Consider the following 19,405-nt stretch of genomic DNA (forward strand, 5'->3'; position numbering starts at 1 on the left):
CCAACACTTAACCACTACGCCATCACCTCCCTCAGTCAAAGATGATACACATTTATCCCACTCTGGTTTTAAAACTGGGTATATAATGGCAGAGGCTTTGTTAAAGGCAAATTTTAGAAGTCATGTGTTCAGGTGCCTCAGCTTTTGATTTCAATTGAAATTTTATCTGTTAACAGATGTCTAACTATCTACAAAGTGATCTGCATGAAATAAACTTTGCCTGCTAGTGATGAGGGTGCCATTGCTATAGAACACAAACTGCACCACAGATGGTTCATTAGCCTTCTGTTTAAGATCACTCACATCGACAACACCGTTAAATATGTTTGAGAAACAAGAGCACTATAGAAGGCAACTGTTCTTGCCTCCACCAAATGAAAGAAATGAAATGAAATAATAATAATTTAAAAAATCATGCTTTTTTCCCCCATCAGGACTTTGTGATGTCATAAGAAAAGAATATCAACAAATGATCATTAATCTTATCACGAACGCTTTGGGCCCCAGTGGACAAAAACCAATAAACCATTAAAATGAATACAAGTAAATACATAAAATAGACTTTGTGACCAGTCACACAATTGTATCAACATAATTTCATCATTTTTCAGAGCTAACAAACAGTGAGTGAAAGTCAAGAATAAATGGCAAAATCAGTCAACCAGTTAATCAGCAAATAAGTGTTGGGAAAGTGTAGGAACACGGACCCACAACAGGGGGCGCAAATGAACGGACAATGGAGGAAGTCAAATAACACTTTACTGTTGTGAATAAGCACAACAAACACAACAGATTACAACAATAGACAAGAAGTCAATTCACAAAATGTGTCACGTGGGCAGGCTCGAAGATAAGAGACGTCTGTCCAAAGCAGAACCGGAACCACACGATTTCCTCCGCCACCGAACCCCGGGAATACTGGAGCCGCCAAGTCCCGAACTCCCAGGTGGCCACTGCCTCCGCGTGTCGGATCTGGTACTGCTGGCGAGGAACAAAAACAGTTAAATGTGGGTGCGTTTGCACCCAGCAACCCGTATGGCGGGAAAACCACCTCCACCTCTCGTCGGAAGAATGTCTGCTATTTAACGCACAAAAATAAAGTGTTAATGTCAAAAAGACAACACAGTCGGCTGAGTACTGTACCTCCTAGGTAGAGCGATATCTCGGCAAAGAGGTGGAGATGTCGTCTTGCTGATATACCACTGCTGATCAGATGATTGGTGACGGCTGTCGTAGGCGATAAGTGACAGCTGTCACCCCAGCTGCTCCTGTGAGGCGGCAGCGCCCTCTGGTGCCTGGAGCCCGCACTCCAGACAGGGCGCCCTCTGGTGGTGGTGGGCCAGCAGTACCTCCTCTTCAGCGGCCCACACAACAATAAGGCAGTTAATCTTCACCAAGGTTAGACTGTATTAACACTGAGGAAACAATTCATTTCTCCATAAAATTGTTTTAATAATTACTGCATATTTGATTTTAGACTATGGAACTGTGATTTAATTAATGCATGGCAATTACATTTGCATTCAGGTGAGATTCCATAATCTTAACTGTTCAAAAGGTTTGAGCAAAAGATCACTGCTACAAAAAGCACAAGTTGGCACATAAAGGTTTCATATAAGGATACAGTTGTAGTCGGATATTCGCATACACTCATCATACAGGCTCAAATATGTGTGTATGTGTGTGTGTGTGTGTGTGTGTGTGTGAGAGAGATGTAAGTTGTCTGTATTTGCTCCTAGGAAGCTTCAGGGCACAGCTTAAAAGCAAAACCAAGCCAGACTGTTTCCTAGATATTCTGTTTATTATATTCCTGGAGCAGACTGCTTGTATAAGTTCTGTGAAGGCCCTGGGGATACGCAAAGCTGGAGTACTACCAAAATTATAGAACGTCACACTGAAAGGTGTGTTTGTATGTACATATTTGACACAAAGTGGCAGAGTGTCTTCACATAATTGGATCTTCTCACCAATGTGCTCTTTTCATGTGTCATTAAAGTCTGTTGACTTGGGCAGAATCACGCTGTTTGACCCTTATTGTATTGATCAGTGCCGCTGCTTCCTGCTCCCTTTGCCAAATAATTCCACGTCAATCATTCCTGTCATTAACGCCATCAGATTTTGCACCTATTTATCAAGTTACAGCATTCCATGTGTGCCATATCAACATTATCAAGATAATCAAAGAAAATTGATACAGGTTGTATTTTACTCTGTTGTTAACGGTGCAGTTAAGCTAGGCTGTCACAGGGTTTTGCGTCACTGGAGCTAGCTATTTCAAATATTATTTCTTTGACAGAACGTGATGGTCTTCAACATTTATAAGGTACACAATATTTTCTTCTTCTGGTTGAAAATGAGAAAAACACACAATAGCTATATATTAAAAGCCAAGTGGCCTCTGTGTACGTGTGTATGCATGTGTGCGTGTGCATGGCTTCATTCACAGAGAAACTTGGGAGATCTGACATTTGCCATTTGGTATGCTTATATATTTTGGGTCAAGGATGAATGCAGCGAAAATGGAAGGTTGACAGGACTAATATTTTTGGAGAAATTATGGATATTAGGCAACAATCGTGCTTGATAATTACATTCTGCCATTCCAGTAGGGGGCGGTAAATCATCTATATATTAAAAGTGAAGTTGTCTCTGTGCGTGCGTGTGTACCTTCAATCACGGAGAAACTAGAAAGAGCTGACATTTGCTATTTGATATGCGTGGTATACATTCTGGACTAACACTCCATTCCAAATAATTACAGAAACTTAGCATAATTTATTACCAACCTTGAAAAACGTCAGCTACCTATTTTATAAACACTATCCATTCTAGAGCCCGTGGATCTCCACAGGCAATGCAGTAGTTTTATTTTAATCACCTGTTGTTGGTAAATTGATCTTCACCATTCAAAGACCTGTGTAATGTTCAGAGGCAGACAGTAAATTCAACATTAATTTATTTCAAGCAGAAAACATCTTAATTAGTGATAAAAGAACTTTTAAAATTGTTTTACCATTACCAGTTACCATTATTTCAAATTGAATTGTTTCAGAATGTTAAAAAGTACAAGGTTTCTGGTTTTGTTCCTTGTGATATACGAGGTCTGTGAGAAAAGTATCCGACCTTATTATTTTTTTAAAAAACAATATGGATTTGAATCATGTGTGATTACATCAGCCAAGCTTGAACCCTCGTGGGCATGCAAGAATTTTTTCACGCCTGTCGGTGACATCATTCGCCTGTGAGCAGGCCTTGTGGAAGGAGTGGTCCAGCCCCCTCGTCGGAATTCCTTTGTCTGAGAAGCTGCTGAGAGACTGGCGCTGTGCTTGATCAAAATATTTTCAAAAACTGTGAGGCACATCCGAGTGGACATCATTTGAGAAATTCAGCTGGTTTTTGGTGTAAATTTTAACGGCTGATGAGAGATTTTGGATTGTTTCTATCGCTGTAAGGACTTCCCACGGAGCGGGACATCGCGCGGCGCTCCAAGGCGACATCGTCATCCTGTTTCAAGCTGAAAACCTCCAAATTTAAGCCTCTGTTGACCCAGGACGTCGTGAGAGAACAGAGAACTTTCAGAAGAGGTCGGAATCAGCAGTTTATCCGGACATTCCACTGTTAAAGGAGATTTTTTTAATGAAAGACGTGCGGACAGATTGGCGCGTCAGCTCGTAGCCGGCGCGGAGCGCCCGCCACAGGAAAAACACCTCAGTTGGAAGCCTTAAGGACAAGTTGGAACATGCCCTGCTGTTAAACAATTTCTCAGATACTCAACTGAAAGCCACCAAAAGCCGCCTGGATTTTACAAATGGTTATCAACACGGAGGTGTTTTTCCTGTGGCGGGCGCTCCGCGCCGGCTGCGAGCCAACACACCAATCCGTCCGCACGTCTTTCATTAAAAAATCTCCTTTAACAGTGGAATGTCCGGATAAACTGCTGCTTCCGACCTCTTCTGAAAGTTCTCTGTTCTCTCACGACGTCCTGGGTCAACAGAGGCTTAAATTTGGAGGTTTTCAGCTTGAAACAGGCTGACGACGTCACCTTGGAGCGCTGCGCGACATCCCGCTCCGTGGGAAGTCCTTACAGCGATAGAAACAATCCAAAATCTCTCATCAGCCATTAAAATTTAGACCGAAAACCAGCTGAATTTCTCGAATGATGTCCACTTGGATGTGTCTCATAGTTTTTGAAAAAATTTTGATGAAGCACAGCGCCAGTCTCTCAGCAACTTCTCAGACAATGAAAATCCGACGAGGGGGCTGGACCACTCCTCCCACAAGGCGTGCTCACAGGAAAATGACGTCATCGACAGGCGTGAAAAAACTCACGCATGCACACGAGGGTTCAAGCTTGGCTGATGTAATCACACGTGATTCAAATCCATATAGTTTTTAAAAAAAATAAAACTGTCGGTTTCTTTTCTAATAGACCTCATATAGTAGCAATAGGGCAGCGCAGTCTCGTTTGGGGGTGGGCGCTAAAGAGGTAAAATATGACGCATATGACGTAATTTCTCTACTTCTGGGGTATAAACCACAGCATTTTCAATGGGGTTTTGGCCAAATTACACTCAAACAAAGTGAAAATGCAAAGAAAAAGTGACGATGCAGTGGGAAAGTGGACATGTGTTGCGGTTTGTTTATGATCCGCAGCACAAAAGTGTTGAGACAGTTTTGCAGGCGAGAGAATGGAGCTACTCTGGTTAGCTGTGTAGGTTAACACTTACTGACACTACGTCTCCTACCTCCTCGCCTTTTCTTCTCCACTGGAAACTGGAAAAAAGAAAAAAAAAATTTTTTTTCGTGACTGCTTCGGTGATTACAGATTAGAATAATTAAATTACTTATGTAAAAAACACATTCATAGTTTAACTGTATGGAAAGTTTCTTGATGATGACATCTTTATTTATATTATTTGGAAACATCTTTGGGTGGATAACAAAATATCATTGCGTAAGCCACATTCTTCCACCTTAATACCTCATCTCATCCTTCTATCCAGCCACTCTTCATCGTTGTCTTCAGCTTTCGTCCCTTTTTAAACACTTTTTCTTCCTATCTCCACCCTTTGCTCTTCTGCTGCTCTAACTTCTCCTGTTTTCTGTCCTCATAAGCTGAGTGAAGGAGAAATCTGTTTAAGATGGAGTGCTGGGGGACTATCTCATTCCAAAATTATTGTGTGATATTGCTGCCCTGTGAAATTCATGGAAGAAATTATTTATTGTAGTCTATACAGTACATATTCTTTACATGTACACACGTGTTAGTATGAAGCTCACGCAGCTAATGATTAGTCTGTAAAGGGCTGATGGTCGGGACTGATCTCCAAAAGTGCTTCCAAACAGCTTATCTTTTTTAGAATAAATTAGCTTGATGCGGGACCGTCGTGTGACTGTCCGAGAAATTGCGGAAGAGGTGGACATCAGCACTTTTTTGGTACATTCCACTGTGGCAGAAGATTTGGCCATGAAAAGAGTGGTGGTGAAATTCATGCTGCTGCTAATGGCGAAACAAAAGCGCCTCCGTGTTGAAGTCTCACAGGACATGCTGTGATATGCCCACCTCTTCCACAATTTCTCGGATAGTCACACGACTGAAAAGTCACCGAAAGCCATCTGAAGCATCCGAATGGTTTCCACCTGGCTGTCGCCCACTTTCTGGCAAAATTTGATGCGGCGCTGCTCCAGTCGTTCCGTCTTTTTCCTTGTAATGAAAATCCGGCGAGCGCACAGCACACGTCCCACACAAAGGCTGCTTACCAGAAAATGATGCAATCGACAGGCGTGAAAAAGTTCACGCATGCGCACGAAGGTTCAAGGTTTGCTCATGCAAGCACACGTGATTCAAATCCATCAGGTTTTTGCAAAAAATAAAAAGGTCCAATACTTTTCTAACAGACCTCGTATATATTGTGCTAACTTTACATTTAAGTGTGACCACTTAATGCTGAGGGTTTTCGTTTGCAAAGACAAAAGGCTGCTCTCCTCAGGAATTAAGATAAGAGAAGGCCACTCTCCCCATGTTTGACTTGGACAACCTTAGGGTAGATAAGTCTGGCAACAGTACTGGAGATGTGGGGGGGTTATGACTGCAAGGATGATGGCACTCCTACAGTAATAAAGACTTCAAATTGAAGCAAGACGTCTGTCTTCCTCTTCCTCCGCCGCAAGTCATTATATTATTATTTTTATTATTATTACATTATTATTTTTCTGACAGTGAGCCTGTTACCTATTTTGGACTCGAACATAGGGCTGCGCTCAGGATTCTTTTGTCACAACACAAAACCACCCACATTCCACATCTTTATCCATTTTTGGATTTGTCGTTGTGTAGCCAAAGTCAGCACTGCCACTGCTTCCAACACGGTGAACCCCAGATATGGGCTTCATATGGGCTGTTCCGGGTTTCTGACACCACACTGTGTGGGTAAGGAGGAGTTAATACACAAAGTCCACCATGCTGCCTACACCTGAGGGGCTGATGGAAGACTGTAGATAGAAAGAGCCAGAGTGGCCTTCAGGGAGGAAGATCTCTGACAAGAGAGGGAAGTGAATCATTAAATGATAACTCCACTGCCTGTCCCCGCTCTCTTCCCTCCATTTTCTGCCCAAATCACTCAGTCTTCCCACTAATCAATGAAACTCTTGAAGCAGCATTGGACCACTAATAGAGCTGCAGATTAAGGACCCAAATATGTCTGATGCAGCCAGACATCTGTGCATGCACTGCAGCGTGACAGAAGCTTTCCAGCAGCATATAAGGCACGTGCGTGAACACTTGAACCGCTTTGATGGTCAAACAGTAGTGAAAGGTGATCCACTTACATTCAGTGAACAAGCGTCTGGTGGGTGCTCTCCAGTGTACTGTGTAGTGCATCAAGAGAAACTGTAGCCAGATCATCATAGAGATTGTAGGAGTGCATGCGCGAGAGAATAGCAGGAGGCTACACGTGCACAAGTGAGGGGATGAGCACAAGGGGGCTTTGCATACTTGGCCATGTTTTACAAAACATAATCTGACAGCATGTCCACTTGAGCTACATGTTCCTCTGCAGGAGGAAACCAAATGGACTTAAAGAGGTGTGCTGCTCACAGACAGCAAGTCTCTCTGGATCAGATCCATCAGCTCATCGACTTCAAAGACAGAGAGAAATACAGCTCGTTTACTGTCGGCTCATCCACCACCACGCACACTCCTGAGTGGAAAGGAACGGGTCAAAGTGGCTGATTTTACCACAGGGAGCGCAGATCCTAATGTGACTGAACGCAGAGCAGAGACAGACTAATTTGATTAGACAGTAAAATGAAGGGTTGCATGAAAATACAGAGATTCACTGCAGGCTTTTGCAGAATGAATTTTATTACACTGTGAATGTGGATGAGTGCACACACTGCGTGCACATAATACAGCAGCTGTGCATGTGATGCTGCAGTAACAAAGATTTTTCAATAAACACTGATGAAAGTCTGTTTAGTCTGCAAAAAAAAGTAAGTCCCTTCGGCTGCTCCCTTGTTTGCACTCGGGGTCGCCACAGCAAATCCAAGGTGGATCTGCATGTTGATATGGCACAGGTTTTACGCCGGATGCCCTTCCTGACGCAACTCCACATTACATGGAGAAATGTGGCAGGGGTGGGATTTGAACCCAGAACCTTCCGAACTGAAACCAAGCGCATTAACCACTTGGCCACCACCCCCTAAAGTCTGTTTAGTCTGCAAAGTACTGATATTGAAACTACTTTGAATCAGTCATAAGGAAGGCGAGAGCAAAATACAGAAACAAAATGTATTTTTAACTTCTATATCCTCAAAGTCTTGATTTCAAACTGTCAGAGATCAGAGAGCAGATTAATCTGATCTGTAAGAATGGTAGAACCGACGATAGAAATCATGACATTAAAAGTAATACTAAAGCATCTTTAATGCAAAGATGAAAAACAAAACAGGTGCAAGTATAGATGCATGCAAATTCATTTTGTGTGATTAAGTTTTGCCATGATATACTGTATGGTTCTGTGTGGTCTTGGCATTTGACCAGATCTGTCCAAAATTGAACAAATTTATCCTCAACTAACACACACAACCCATCCATCATGTTAAATCCAGATTTGTTCAAGACAGTTATGACCATAAGTTTGATCTGTGATCTCTCTATTAGTGAGGTGGGTCGCATCTTGTGTTTCTGTCCCCCCATCGCAGTCTCCGCACTTGCCACTCCCTTCCCCCTCCGGGAGGCCGCGTGGCACAGCTGCAGCAACCTCCCACCTCCACCCCCCAAGCTCGGTTGTGCGGCATGAAGCTGTTGCAGCCCACACTCGCATTGTCTCAATTTGGATGACGGACTGTTCCACAGTTTAGCGTACATAAACAATCAAATGTTTTAATTCTGATGTGTGCCATTATTATGTTCAACTAGTAATAATTGTGGATTAATTGCTGTATTTTTGTCTGAGGTATTTGGGTGTGATATGAATTGCCCTTTTAGGGACAATAAAGTTGTTTGAATCTTGAATCTTTGAATCTCTCGAGGTCATGCAGAGTCAAAAGTAAGTTGACCAATAGAAAAGTGAAGACTTCGTATTAGTGTGTCAGATTAGCCACAAGTATATTTGCAACAGTTCATTGAATAGCTATTTTAAATTACTGTGACTTTTCAAGGCTATCTAAGGTCAAAGGTAATGTGACCAGTAGAAAGGTGACATATCACTTCATATGAGTGTTTCATTGTAGTCAGCTTTATCTGAAACCAATTCCTTAAAACAGCCACTCTGAATAACTTTGACCTTTCAAAGCCAGCCAAGGTCAAAGGTCATGTGACCAATAGAATGGTGATATATGACTTCATGTTAGTGTTTTGTAGTAACCCTAGGTATAGCTATACTCAAAGCTACAACTTCACTTTGTATTTCTTAACTTATAACAGAAACAAAATATAACATTTGGTGATTCGTACTGAAGTTGTGGAAGCCCATATGTAAAATATGGCATACAGTGGTCCCTCGTTTATCATGGGAGTTATGTTCTAAAAATAACCCGCAATAGGCGAAATCCGCGAAGTAGTCAGCGTTATTTTTTACAATTATTATAGATGTTTTAAGGCTGTAAAACCCCTCACTACACACTTTATACACTTTTCTCAAACAGGCATTAACATTTTCTCACTTTTCTCTCGTGTGTAAACACTCTCAAAGTTCAAACCTTAGTAGATATTATAATATAGAAGTATTATAGAATGAAACCAAAGATCAAAACCTGTTTTCAGGCCCAAACATTTGTTTGAGAAATAAAAATAGAACGTTTTCCTATAAATAATTATGATGGCTTTTAGAACTGTACAAGTAAGTCCCATCGGCTGCTCCCTTGTTTGCACTCGGGGTCACCACAGCAAATCCAAGGTGGATCTGCATGTTGAATTGGCACAGGTTTTACGCCGGATGCCCTTCCTGACGCAACTCCACATTACATGGAGAAATGTGGCAGGGGTGGGATTTGAACCCGGAACCTTCTGCACTGAAACCAAACGCATTAACCACTTGGCCACCACCCCTGCTTTTAGAACTAACGAATTTAATTTTAACAATCGACCTATGAGGTTGGACACATAAGAAATTATTAATAGTGACTCACCAGTATTTCACAGTTCCTCTGACCGCACCTCTTCGTCCTGGCGACACTCCGCTGTTGCGTCTTTTTCCACTGAGTGACACCTCGGTGCAGGTGTCTTTTTCCAAGTGAAGAACACAGTTATGGGTAGTTGTTGGCGCTTTTTTTTCTTCTGGGTGAGAAGATTATAAACAGGCACATGCAGAACACAATGCGCGTGCTCTCTCTTCGCTCACTGCCTCCGGTGTTACCGTTGTGGGACGGATGCGGGACCCACAAAGAATCCAAGTCATTAAAAAGATACAAACCTCTCTCAGTGGCCATGGAGCTCTGCGGCTACGGTTACCGAGACCATGCAGCGCTACGGATTTTCCCGCAAGAATTCTATCCTTGCGGGCTGCTGGAGCGCTCTGCATCAAAACAGCGAGCATAGTCTCTGGACCTGTTGCCAGAGTTTGGCCGCAACTCCGTACAGCCGACAGTGGGGCGGTGGCCCGCTGTGGCGCTTACCGAGTCACATCGGATGCAGTGAGCGCAATCGCGGTGATGCCGACCGGTGCCGCAACCAGCCCGCCTGATAAGGATGCAGAACACAATGTGCTGTTAAAAAGAAAGAAGAAGAAGAAGCATGCAAAATTGCACAAAAAAAATCCGTGAAACTGCGAGGCCGTGAAAGGTGAACTGCGTTATAGCGAGGGACCATTGTAATCAATAATTTGGAGTTTTTAAGCACAAGTGCAGTATAGCTCTGTTTTACGAGCTTTCCACTATGATATATAAACTTCATGCAATGCACAGGAAAAAGCCATGCATCATGCAATGCCAAGCATATACAGTATGTTACCAAGGTCAGTAACTAGTGTGTTTGACATTTACTATTATCAGTAGATGGACACATAGACACACGGAGACATGGTGTACGTTTAATAATTTATAAAGATAGTGAACACAATTAACAAATAATTACTGAGCAGAGTTAACTCTCAGTTCACTGTTTGTTAATCTTTATTACAGCATTAACTAACAAGAATAGCTAACAGGAACACCACAAAAAAAATGATGACTAAATGCATAAGTTAACATGTAATACACTATTACTATTATACTGTTAATACAGTGACTAACATTCATTGATTTTTCTATAGCCAATTATTCAAATCAAGTGGCCGGCAGTCGCTGGGTGAGAGGGGAGGTACACCACAAACAGGTCTCCAATTTGAAAAGACAAACACAGGTACACTCTCACTCACATGTATGATCAATTAAAAATTTCCAGCTCACCTAACCTGCATGTTTTTGGAAGTGAGAGGAAGCCAGATCACCCTGAGGGAACCTACATAAACACAGGGAGAACATGCAAACTCCACACAGAAAGAACCAGGTGCAGAATGAGCCTACAACCTTCTCACTGTGAGACAACACTACTAACCACTAAGATGCCCTTGTCGAATATGAAAACATTAAAAATGATTGATAAAGGCAATTAATTCTTAATTCACTGTGTATTAATGTTTATTACTGCATTAACTAACTTCAACACAACAAATAAATTAATACTAAACATACTAGTTAACTCATAATAACTAACATCTTGAATAAATGATTACTAAATACATTTATTAACTGTAATTAACTCTTATTTCATGGTTAATACTGTATTAACTACCATGGACACATTAATAAATGATTGCTAAACCGTTAAATCCTAATTAACTGTTAGTTAATGCATATTCCTGTGTTGTTGTCATGGCAATCCGTCGGCGGAGAGGATGATTGTCTCTTGATCGATTCCCAGATCTGATGGTGAACGGAGATGACTGAACAGGCCCAGACTTGACGGGTACTGTTTCTGACAGACGCTGCACGTGGTCGCTACGGGAAGCTTCTGCTGCTATACTTATGTACATTCGCTATTAATTTGAAAAGTTCAGCTCGGAAGTTCTCTTAAAAATTCAAAAGACTTGACGCACCTTAAAGCGTCAGGTTAAAACTTTGTTGAAATTATCAAAAATGAATAAAAGAATGAATGCCACGTGGTAGCTTTCACTTAGCTTAGCTTAGCAATGGGCCCTTGGTCCAAGAATAAAAATTAAGCATTTCAAAGAAAGGAAGAGAGAGGCAAGAGAGCGGAAAGAACAAGAGAGGAAGTTACCGGCGGAGAAAAAAGCAGCATGACTCTGTTCTAACTTTTTAAAGAGGACTCATGTCACCAAACTCCACCCATTTAGGGTGTGTAATCTCACAGAAATTTCATGTAGTCACAGTGCAGGCACAAATGATTCAATTACTTAAACACATTAACTATTTTGTTATACTATTGTTCTAAGACACTTGCATGGATAAACATTATTAATCATCACTTAAACACATCCTTTAGATAAACCAGAATATTTCACCATCAACAATATTGATAATGCAGAAACATCACACTTAAACACATATCAGTTACAATAACACATGTCAATAAAATGGAATGATTATATGCAAAGCATTTCGTTTTAATTGATTAATCAATACCACCAACATTAGAAGTCTTTAGATATATATGAATCAAAGAATACTGATGGAGTTCTTTTATTTTAAAAGAATGTCTTTCTTCACTTACATCTAAATATAATAGCTGTTATCAACACAAAGTTTTATGGCCCTGTGTTGTTGAAGGGATATCGTCTTGCAGTCTTGAGAGGGTCTAGCATTGGCGTGAGGTCATAAAATTTGGGTTCTCCTGGCCTGGAGAAGCTCAGATTCTGACGTGAAGCCATTATAATGTCATGTAATTCATAATGATCAAAAATTCACTGATAAAGAGGCAAGGGCTCCCCTTTGAAGAACTTTGAATTACAGTTTTGTTTTGCTGTGAATCCCAGTGTTGGCCCATGGGGGATGTCTCCAAGCCTATCTGAAGATCTCCAAATGACTTAGGAATTTCTCATCCGAGAGGGAAAACAGTCTTTTGTCTGCAGTCTCAGGTTTTTGTTGAGACAGCATTAATGTATTTATTTAATTAGGGTGAATTGAGGCCATGGCGCTACATGTAGGTCTTTGGAGCAGGTTTGTGGGTTGACTATGACTGTTCTTACCAGCCTTCGCTTCAGCTTATCTGAGATATTTCTTGGCCTTCCACTTCAGGCATTAACTAGTACTGTGCCTGTGGTCTTACATTTCCTCACTATGTTCCTCACAGTGGAAACTGGCAGCTGAAATCTCTGAGATAGCTTTTTGTGTCCTTCCCCTAAACCATGATGTTGAACAATCTTTGTTTTCAGGTAATTTGAGAGTTGTTTAGAGGCTACCATGTTGCCACTCATTAGAAGAGATGCAAAGAGGAGAAACATTTGCAAAAGGCCACCTTAAATACTCTTTCTCATGATTGGATTCACCTGTGTAAGGACGCCAAGGGTCAATGAGCTTACCAAACCAATTTTGTGTTCCAATAATTAGTGCTAAATGTACTCAAATCAATAAAATGCCAAGGCTGCCCAAATTTATCTACCTGCCTAATTTTGGTTAAATAATTATTGCACACTTTCTGTAAATAGTGTAATACTAATTACTGCACACTTTCTGTAAATGCTAGAAACTTCAGCTCACTTCTCAAATATCAGTGTTTTTGTCTGCTATATGATATATTTCACTGACATTTCTGATCCAGACAACCAATGATTTATAAAGGAAAATCTGTTGTGTGTTGGGGGGTTTGGCTGGATGTTTTTGTGTTGTTTTCTTTTCTTTGCTCTCCAGGTGGTATGCAAACTGTTTTTTGTCTGTGGAGAAGGTGCTGGCAGAAGAGTCCTTCACCCTCATCAGCATTATTAGCTGCACCTGTGGAGGATGTTCACGTGCAGGCCTACTGACTCGCAGCACCTGTGGATGATGCTCACGTGTAAACATAAAGACTTTCAGCTGAAGCAGATAATGAGATGGCATTCTGCATTTAAGCCATGAGTGGTTCAAGCAGAATTGCCGGGAACTCGACCTTGTGACGTTCGTTTGTGAGACGCTGAGGACCGCGCCTGGGTTTGACACATCGTGCCTGTGAAGGAGGACGGGTGAGGGACACATGCTGTCAGCACACATCAGAGGTGATGATTGTCTGAATAAGTGTTAACAGTAATTTGGTATTTTGTTACGCAGTATATTTGAACATTGATGAGAATTGTGCAGCTCGCTTCTCACTGCCGTGGCGTACGGAATTATGATCCTCCACCTGTTGTGAGAGGCTGCTCATTTACATAAAGCTTAAATTCAGACCTGAATGTGTTGCTGATAGTGTGTGCCTTTGAAGGATATTTGTTGTAGCTGTTGACTTACCTCACCTTTTCCATCCTTCACAGAGTCAGTTTGTCGTGTTCACCTGGGGGGTGTTCGGCGGTGAGTCTGGGTCCAGAAGCGTCGGGCTTCGATCCATTTGGGCGCTGGAGAGCGCGCCGTCCCTCACCTCGCCAGATAACCGCACATTTATGTTGTACACAATTATTGCACAGAAGGAAAATAAATTTGTTTTGTTTTTGGAACCGCTTTCTGCTTATTTTAGCGCTGGGTTCAGTCAGACGCTGGTCCGCTCCTCAACTCGCGTCTGCACATAACAAAATCATGAAAATTATCAGGGGTGTTCAAACTTTTGCATACAACTGTATGGTCAACACAAACTGGTCATGATGGATTAGCTCCACATTATTGTTAATCAAGCTGAACAGTGCAGGGATTATCAGGTTTGACTTGCTTCACAAAGTGTGTGTACGCATGATCTAAAGAACGCATGAGGTACCTGCATTCTCATCGCACATTCTTCCTTTATAAATTTTAGGTAATATTGTGAAGCGGGCATACACATGGTTTTTGTGCATACACATCATTTATAAATGAGGCCCAGGTGAAAACCCAAATCTAATCCTGTGTTTTCCATCTCTTTCATTGTAAAATATCATGTAAATTGCAATCAGTGTAGAACTTTTGGTCACATGGTCATGGGTGCCAGTGTGCTTGTTCAGAGTAATATGTGTGTCCTTTTCATTTAACGTGTCTGTAATATATTTGTGTGTGTGTGTGTGTGTGTGTGTGTGTGAGAGAGAGTGAGTGAGAGCGTGCGGGTGTAATGATGGAGCTGACACCCCTTGAAGACAGTGACCTAGCAATTGACTTTCAGTCTGTTTATACCTCATTCTTGTCAGAAACCATCATTGCGGGTGTCAAGTAGTCTGGGAGGTATGTATGTGTGCGTGTGTGTGTGCACGTTTGGCTGTGGTGCGATGAGGACAGCGGAGCTTTGGATCACTGCGTCGAAGTGTTGCAGCCTTAGGGAGGGACACAGACACACATGAAAAGAGAAGAACATCTGTTGTGCAACCCAGAATAACCTCAGAAAAGACACACAAGCTGCAACCCCTCGTACTGTGTTTATGAACATGCAGCATTTGGGATATGCAATCTTCTTATCCAGCTGTATCAAATATGTGCTTATTTTAAGTACCTTAAACGCATATTATCTCTGATGCGTTTGTGCAGCCGTGATATTATGCAGTAATCATTATATAAAGAGTCATTTTGGCAATTTGACAAATGTCAGATTAGTTTAAAAGGTTGAAATCCTGCTATTCATCGTTTGTAATCACCGCTAACATCCGCTATTCAGCGTGATCTGTTCATCCCTCCCATCGCTCATTTCAGTATTAGCAAATGTATGAGGGGGAGGGATGATAGCAGGCGGGCTTAGAAAAGGAAGAGATAAACTGGATATTATGCAGAGGTGCTTCATAACAAAATTGTAATTTGAGTTAAATAATCAGAAGCCAGTCACATATAATCTGTGTAGGCAGATTCTGTAGCTACAGTTTAACAGATTATGGTTCCTCAGAACTGCTCTTGGTCTCTCCGTCCAATTCCACACAGACACACAAAACAGTTACCTATTAAAATTATGTTTATTTGCTTTAATTTCAAACACTTGAAGCAACGGCCCAACAGTCCTGCTCCTTTTCAGACATAAAATGGGCGTATATATGTATTCATATGTGTGTAGATATATGTGCATAGTATGGGTATATACACTCAACAAAAATATAAACGCAACACTTTTGGTTTTGCTCCCATTTTGTATGAGATGAACTCAAAGATCTAAAACTTGTTCCACATACACAATATCACCATTTCCCTCAAATATTATTCACAAACCAGTCTAAATCTGTGATAGTGAGCACGTCTCCTTTGCTGAGCTAATCCATCCCACCTCACAGGTGTGCCATATCAAGATGCTGATTAGACACCATGATTAGTGCACAGGTGTGCCTTAGACTGTCCACAATAAAAGGCCACTCTGAAAGGTGCAGTTTTGTTTTATTGGGGGGGGGGGGGGGGGGGATACCAGTCAGTATCTGGTGTGTCCACCATTTGCCTCATGCAGTGCAACACATCTCCTTCGCATAGAGTTGATCAGGTTGTCAATTGTGACCTGTGGAATGTTGGTCCACTCCTCTTCAATGGCTGTGCGAAGTTGCTGGATATTGGCAGGAACTGGTACACGCTGTCGTATACGCCGGTCCAGAGCATCCCAAACATGCTCAATGGGTGACATGTTCGGTGAGTATGCCGGCCATGCAAGAACTGGGACATTTTCACCTTCCAAGAATTGTGTACAGATCCTTGCAACATGGGGCCATGCATCATCCTGCTGCAACATGAGGTGCTGTTCTTGGATGTATGGCACAACAATGGGCCTCAGGATCTCGTCACGGTATCTCTGTGCATTCAAAATGCCATCAATAAAATGCACCTGTGTTCTTCGTCCATAACAGACGCCTGCCCATACCATAACCCCACCGCCACCATGGGCCACTCGATCCACAACATTGACATCAGAAAACCGCTCACCCACACGACACCACACACGCTGTCTGCCATCTGCCCTGAACAGTGTGAACCGGGATTCATCCGTGAAGAGAACACCTCTCCAACGTGCCAAACGCCAGCGAATGTGAGCATTTGCCCACTCAAGTCGGTTACGACGACGAACTGGAGTTCGAGACCCCGATGAGGACGACGAGCATGCAGATGAGCTTCCCTGAGACGGTTTCTGACAGTTTGTGCAGAAATTCTTTGGTTATGCAAACCGATTGTTTCAGCAGCTGTCCGAGTGGCTGGTCTCAGACGATCTTGGAGGTGAACATGCTGGATGTGGAGGTCCTGGGCTGGTGTGGTTACACGTGGTCTGCGGTTGTAAGGCTGGTTGGATGTACTGCCAAATTCTCTGAAACGCCTTTGGAGATGACTTATGGTAGAGAAATGAACATTCAATACACGAGCAACAGCTCTGGTTGACATTCCTGCTGTCAGCATGCCAACTGCACGCTCCCTCAAATCTTGCGACATCTGTGGCATTGTGCTGTGTGATAAAACTGCACCTTTCAGAGTGGCCTTTTATTGTGGGCAGTCTAAGGCACACCTGTGCACTAATCATGGTGTCTAATCAGCATCTTGATATGGCACACCTGTGAGGTGGGATGGATTATCTCAGCAAAGGAGAAGTGCTCACTATCACAGATTTAGACTGGTTTGTGAACAATATTTGAGGGAAATGGTGATATTGTGTATATGGAAAAAGTTTTAGATCTTTGAGTTCATCTCATACAAAATGGGAGCAAAACCAAAAGTGTTGCATTTATATTTTTGTTGAGTGTAGCTGTATTGCACCGATATAATGACATCCAACAATAATTCTTCTATCATGGAAGAAAATGATGTAGGGATACAACAAAGGATTCTGGACTATGGACACTTGGAACTGAAATCATTTGAGTACACTGATTATAGGGCATTAGATTTAGAAGATGAATTAGATCCTGATAACAACCTGTTTTTATTATCCAACCCAATAGATTGCAAATATTTATCTGAAGATGATTATAACTATTTCGTTGACTCCAAAGGGAAACTCTCAATTATTCATTTCAATAGTAGGAGCATGTATAGTAACTTCATCCACATCAAAGAATATTTACAACAATTTACCCAGCCATTTCACATTATTGCGATTTCAGAAACATGGTTTAATGAGGATAAAGGCATAGATTTCGAGTTAGAAGGTTATAACTTGAACTATGTAAACAGAGGAAATAAAATGGGAGGTGGAGTTGCTATACAACCCCTGGCAAAAATTATGGAATCACCGGCCTCAGAGGATGTTCATTCAGTTGTTTAATTTTGTAGAAAAAAAAGCAGATCACAGACATGACACAAAACTAAAGTAATTTCAAATGGCAACTTTCTGGCTTTAAGAAACACTATAAGAAATCAAGAAAAAAAGATTGTGGCAGTCAGTAACGGTTACTTTTTTAGATCAAGCAGAGGAAAAAATATGGAATCACTCAATTCTGAGGAAAAAATTATGGAATCACCCTGTAAATTTTCATCCCCCAAATTAACACCTGCATCAAATCAGATCTGCTCATTGACATTGACCCTATGCCATGACATTGACCCTATGTGTCTTTTTGCAAGGAATGTTTTTGCAGTTTTTGCTCTATGGCAAGATGCATTATCATCTTGAAAAATGATTTCATCATCCCCAAACATCCTTTCAATTGATGGGATAAGAAAAGTGTCCAAAATATCAACATAAACTTGTGCATTTATTGATGATGTAATGAAAGCCATCTCCCCAGTGCCTTTACCTGACATGCAGCCCCATATCATCAATGACTGTGGAAATTTACGTGTTCTCTTCAGGCAGTCATCTTTATAAATCTCATTGGAAAGGCACCAAACAAAAGTTCCAGCATCATCACCTTGCCCAATGCAGATTCGAGATTCATCACTGAATATGACTTTCATCCAGTCATCCACAGTCCACAATTGCTTTTCCTTAGCCCATTGTAACCTTGTTTTTTTCTGTTTACGTGTTAATGATGCCTTTCGTTTAGCTTTTCTGTATGTAAATCCCATTTCCTTTAGGCGGTTTCTTACAGTTCGGTCACAGACGTTGACTCCAGTTTCCTCCCATTCGTTCCTCATTTGTTTTGTTGTACATTTTTCGATTTTTGAGACATATTGCTTTAAGTTTTCTTCCTTGACGCTTTGATGTCTTCCTTGGTCTACCAGTATGTTTGCCTTTAACAACCTTCCCAACATCTTTTGCAGCATTGCATGATGATTTACTCTTTTTTAAGAGTTTGATAATCCTCTCCTTTGTTTCAATTGACATATCTCGTGTTGGAGCCATGATTCATGTCAGTCCACTTGGTGCAACAGCTCTCCAAGGTGTGTTCACTCCTTTTTAGATGCAGACTAACGAGCAGATCTGATATGATGCAGGTGTTAGTTTTGGGGATGAAAATTTACAGGGTGATTCCATAATTTTTTCCTCAGAATTGAGTGATTCCATATTTTTTTCCTCTGCTTGGTCTAAAAAAGTAACCATTAATGACTGCCACAATCTTTTTTTCTTGATTTCTTATAGTGTTTCTTAAAGCCAGAAAGTTGCCATTTGAAATGACTTTAGTTTTGTGTCATGTCTGTGATCTGCTTTTTTTCTACAAAATTAAACAACTGAATGAACATCCTCCGAGGCCGGTGATTCCATAATTTTTGCCAGGGGTTGTATGTATATGTGTGTTCATATGTATGTGTGTGTGGGTGTATGTTCACATACATATATAATTGTATTATTTATATGCTTTATATATTATATATGAAACATTAAGCTCAAAATGACGGCAACCGTGTAATTTAAGTAATTTAATTTAATTGAGGATGGAATTGGGGGTGGGAGTCAATAAGCTTGTCTTCATCCCACTCCTTTCCAAGT

At 41.4% G+C, this 19,405-nt stretch overlaps 1 long non-coding RNA gene across 1 annotated transcript; it reads left to right on the forward strand.

Moving 5' to 3' along the window:
• The first annotated feature begins 1,614 nt into the window (after positions 1 to 1,614).
• On the forward strand, positions 1,615 to 17,719 carry LOC117511658. The gene is made up of 3 exons (XR_004561022.1): positions 1,615 to 1,625; positions 14,937 to 14,943; positions 17,282 to 17,719. It is a non-coding gene; the product is annotated as an uncharacterized LOC117511658 (long non-coding RNA).
• The last annotated feature ends 1,686 nt before the right edge of the window (positions 17,720 to 19,405 follow it).

Source organism: Thalassophryne amazonica, chromosome 6 (assembly GCF_902500255.1).
Source record: "Thalassophryne amazonica chromosome 6, fThaAma1.1, whole genome shotgun sequence".
NCBI lineage: Eukaryota > Metazoa > Chordata > Actinopteri > Batrachoidiformes > Batrachoididae > Thalassophryne > Thalassophryne amazonica.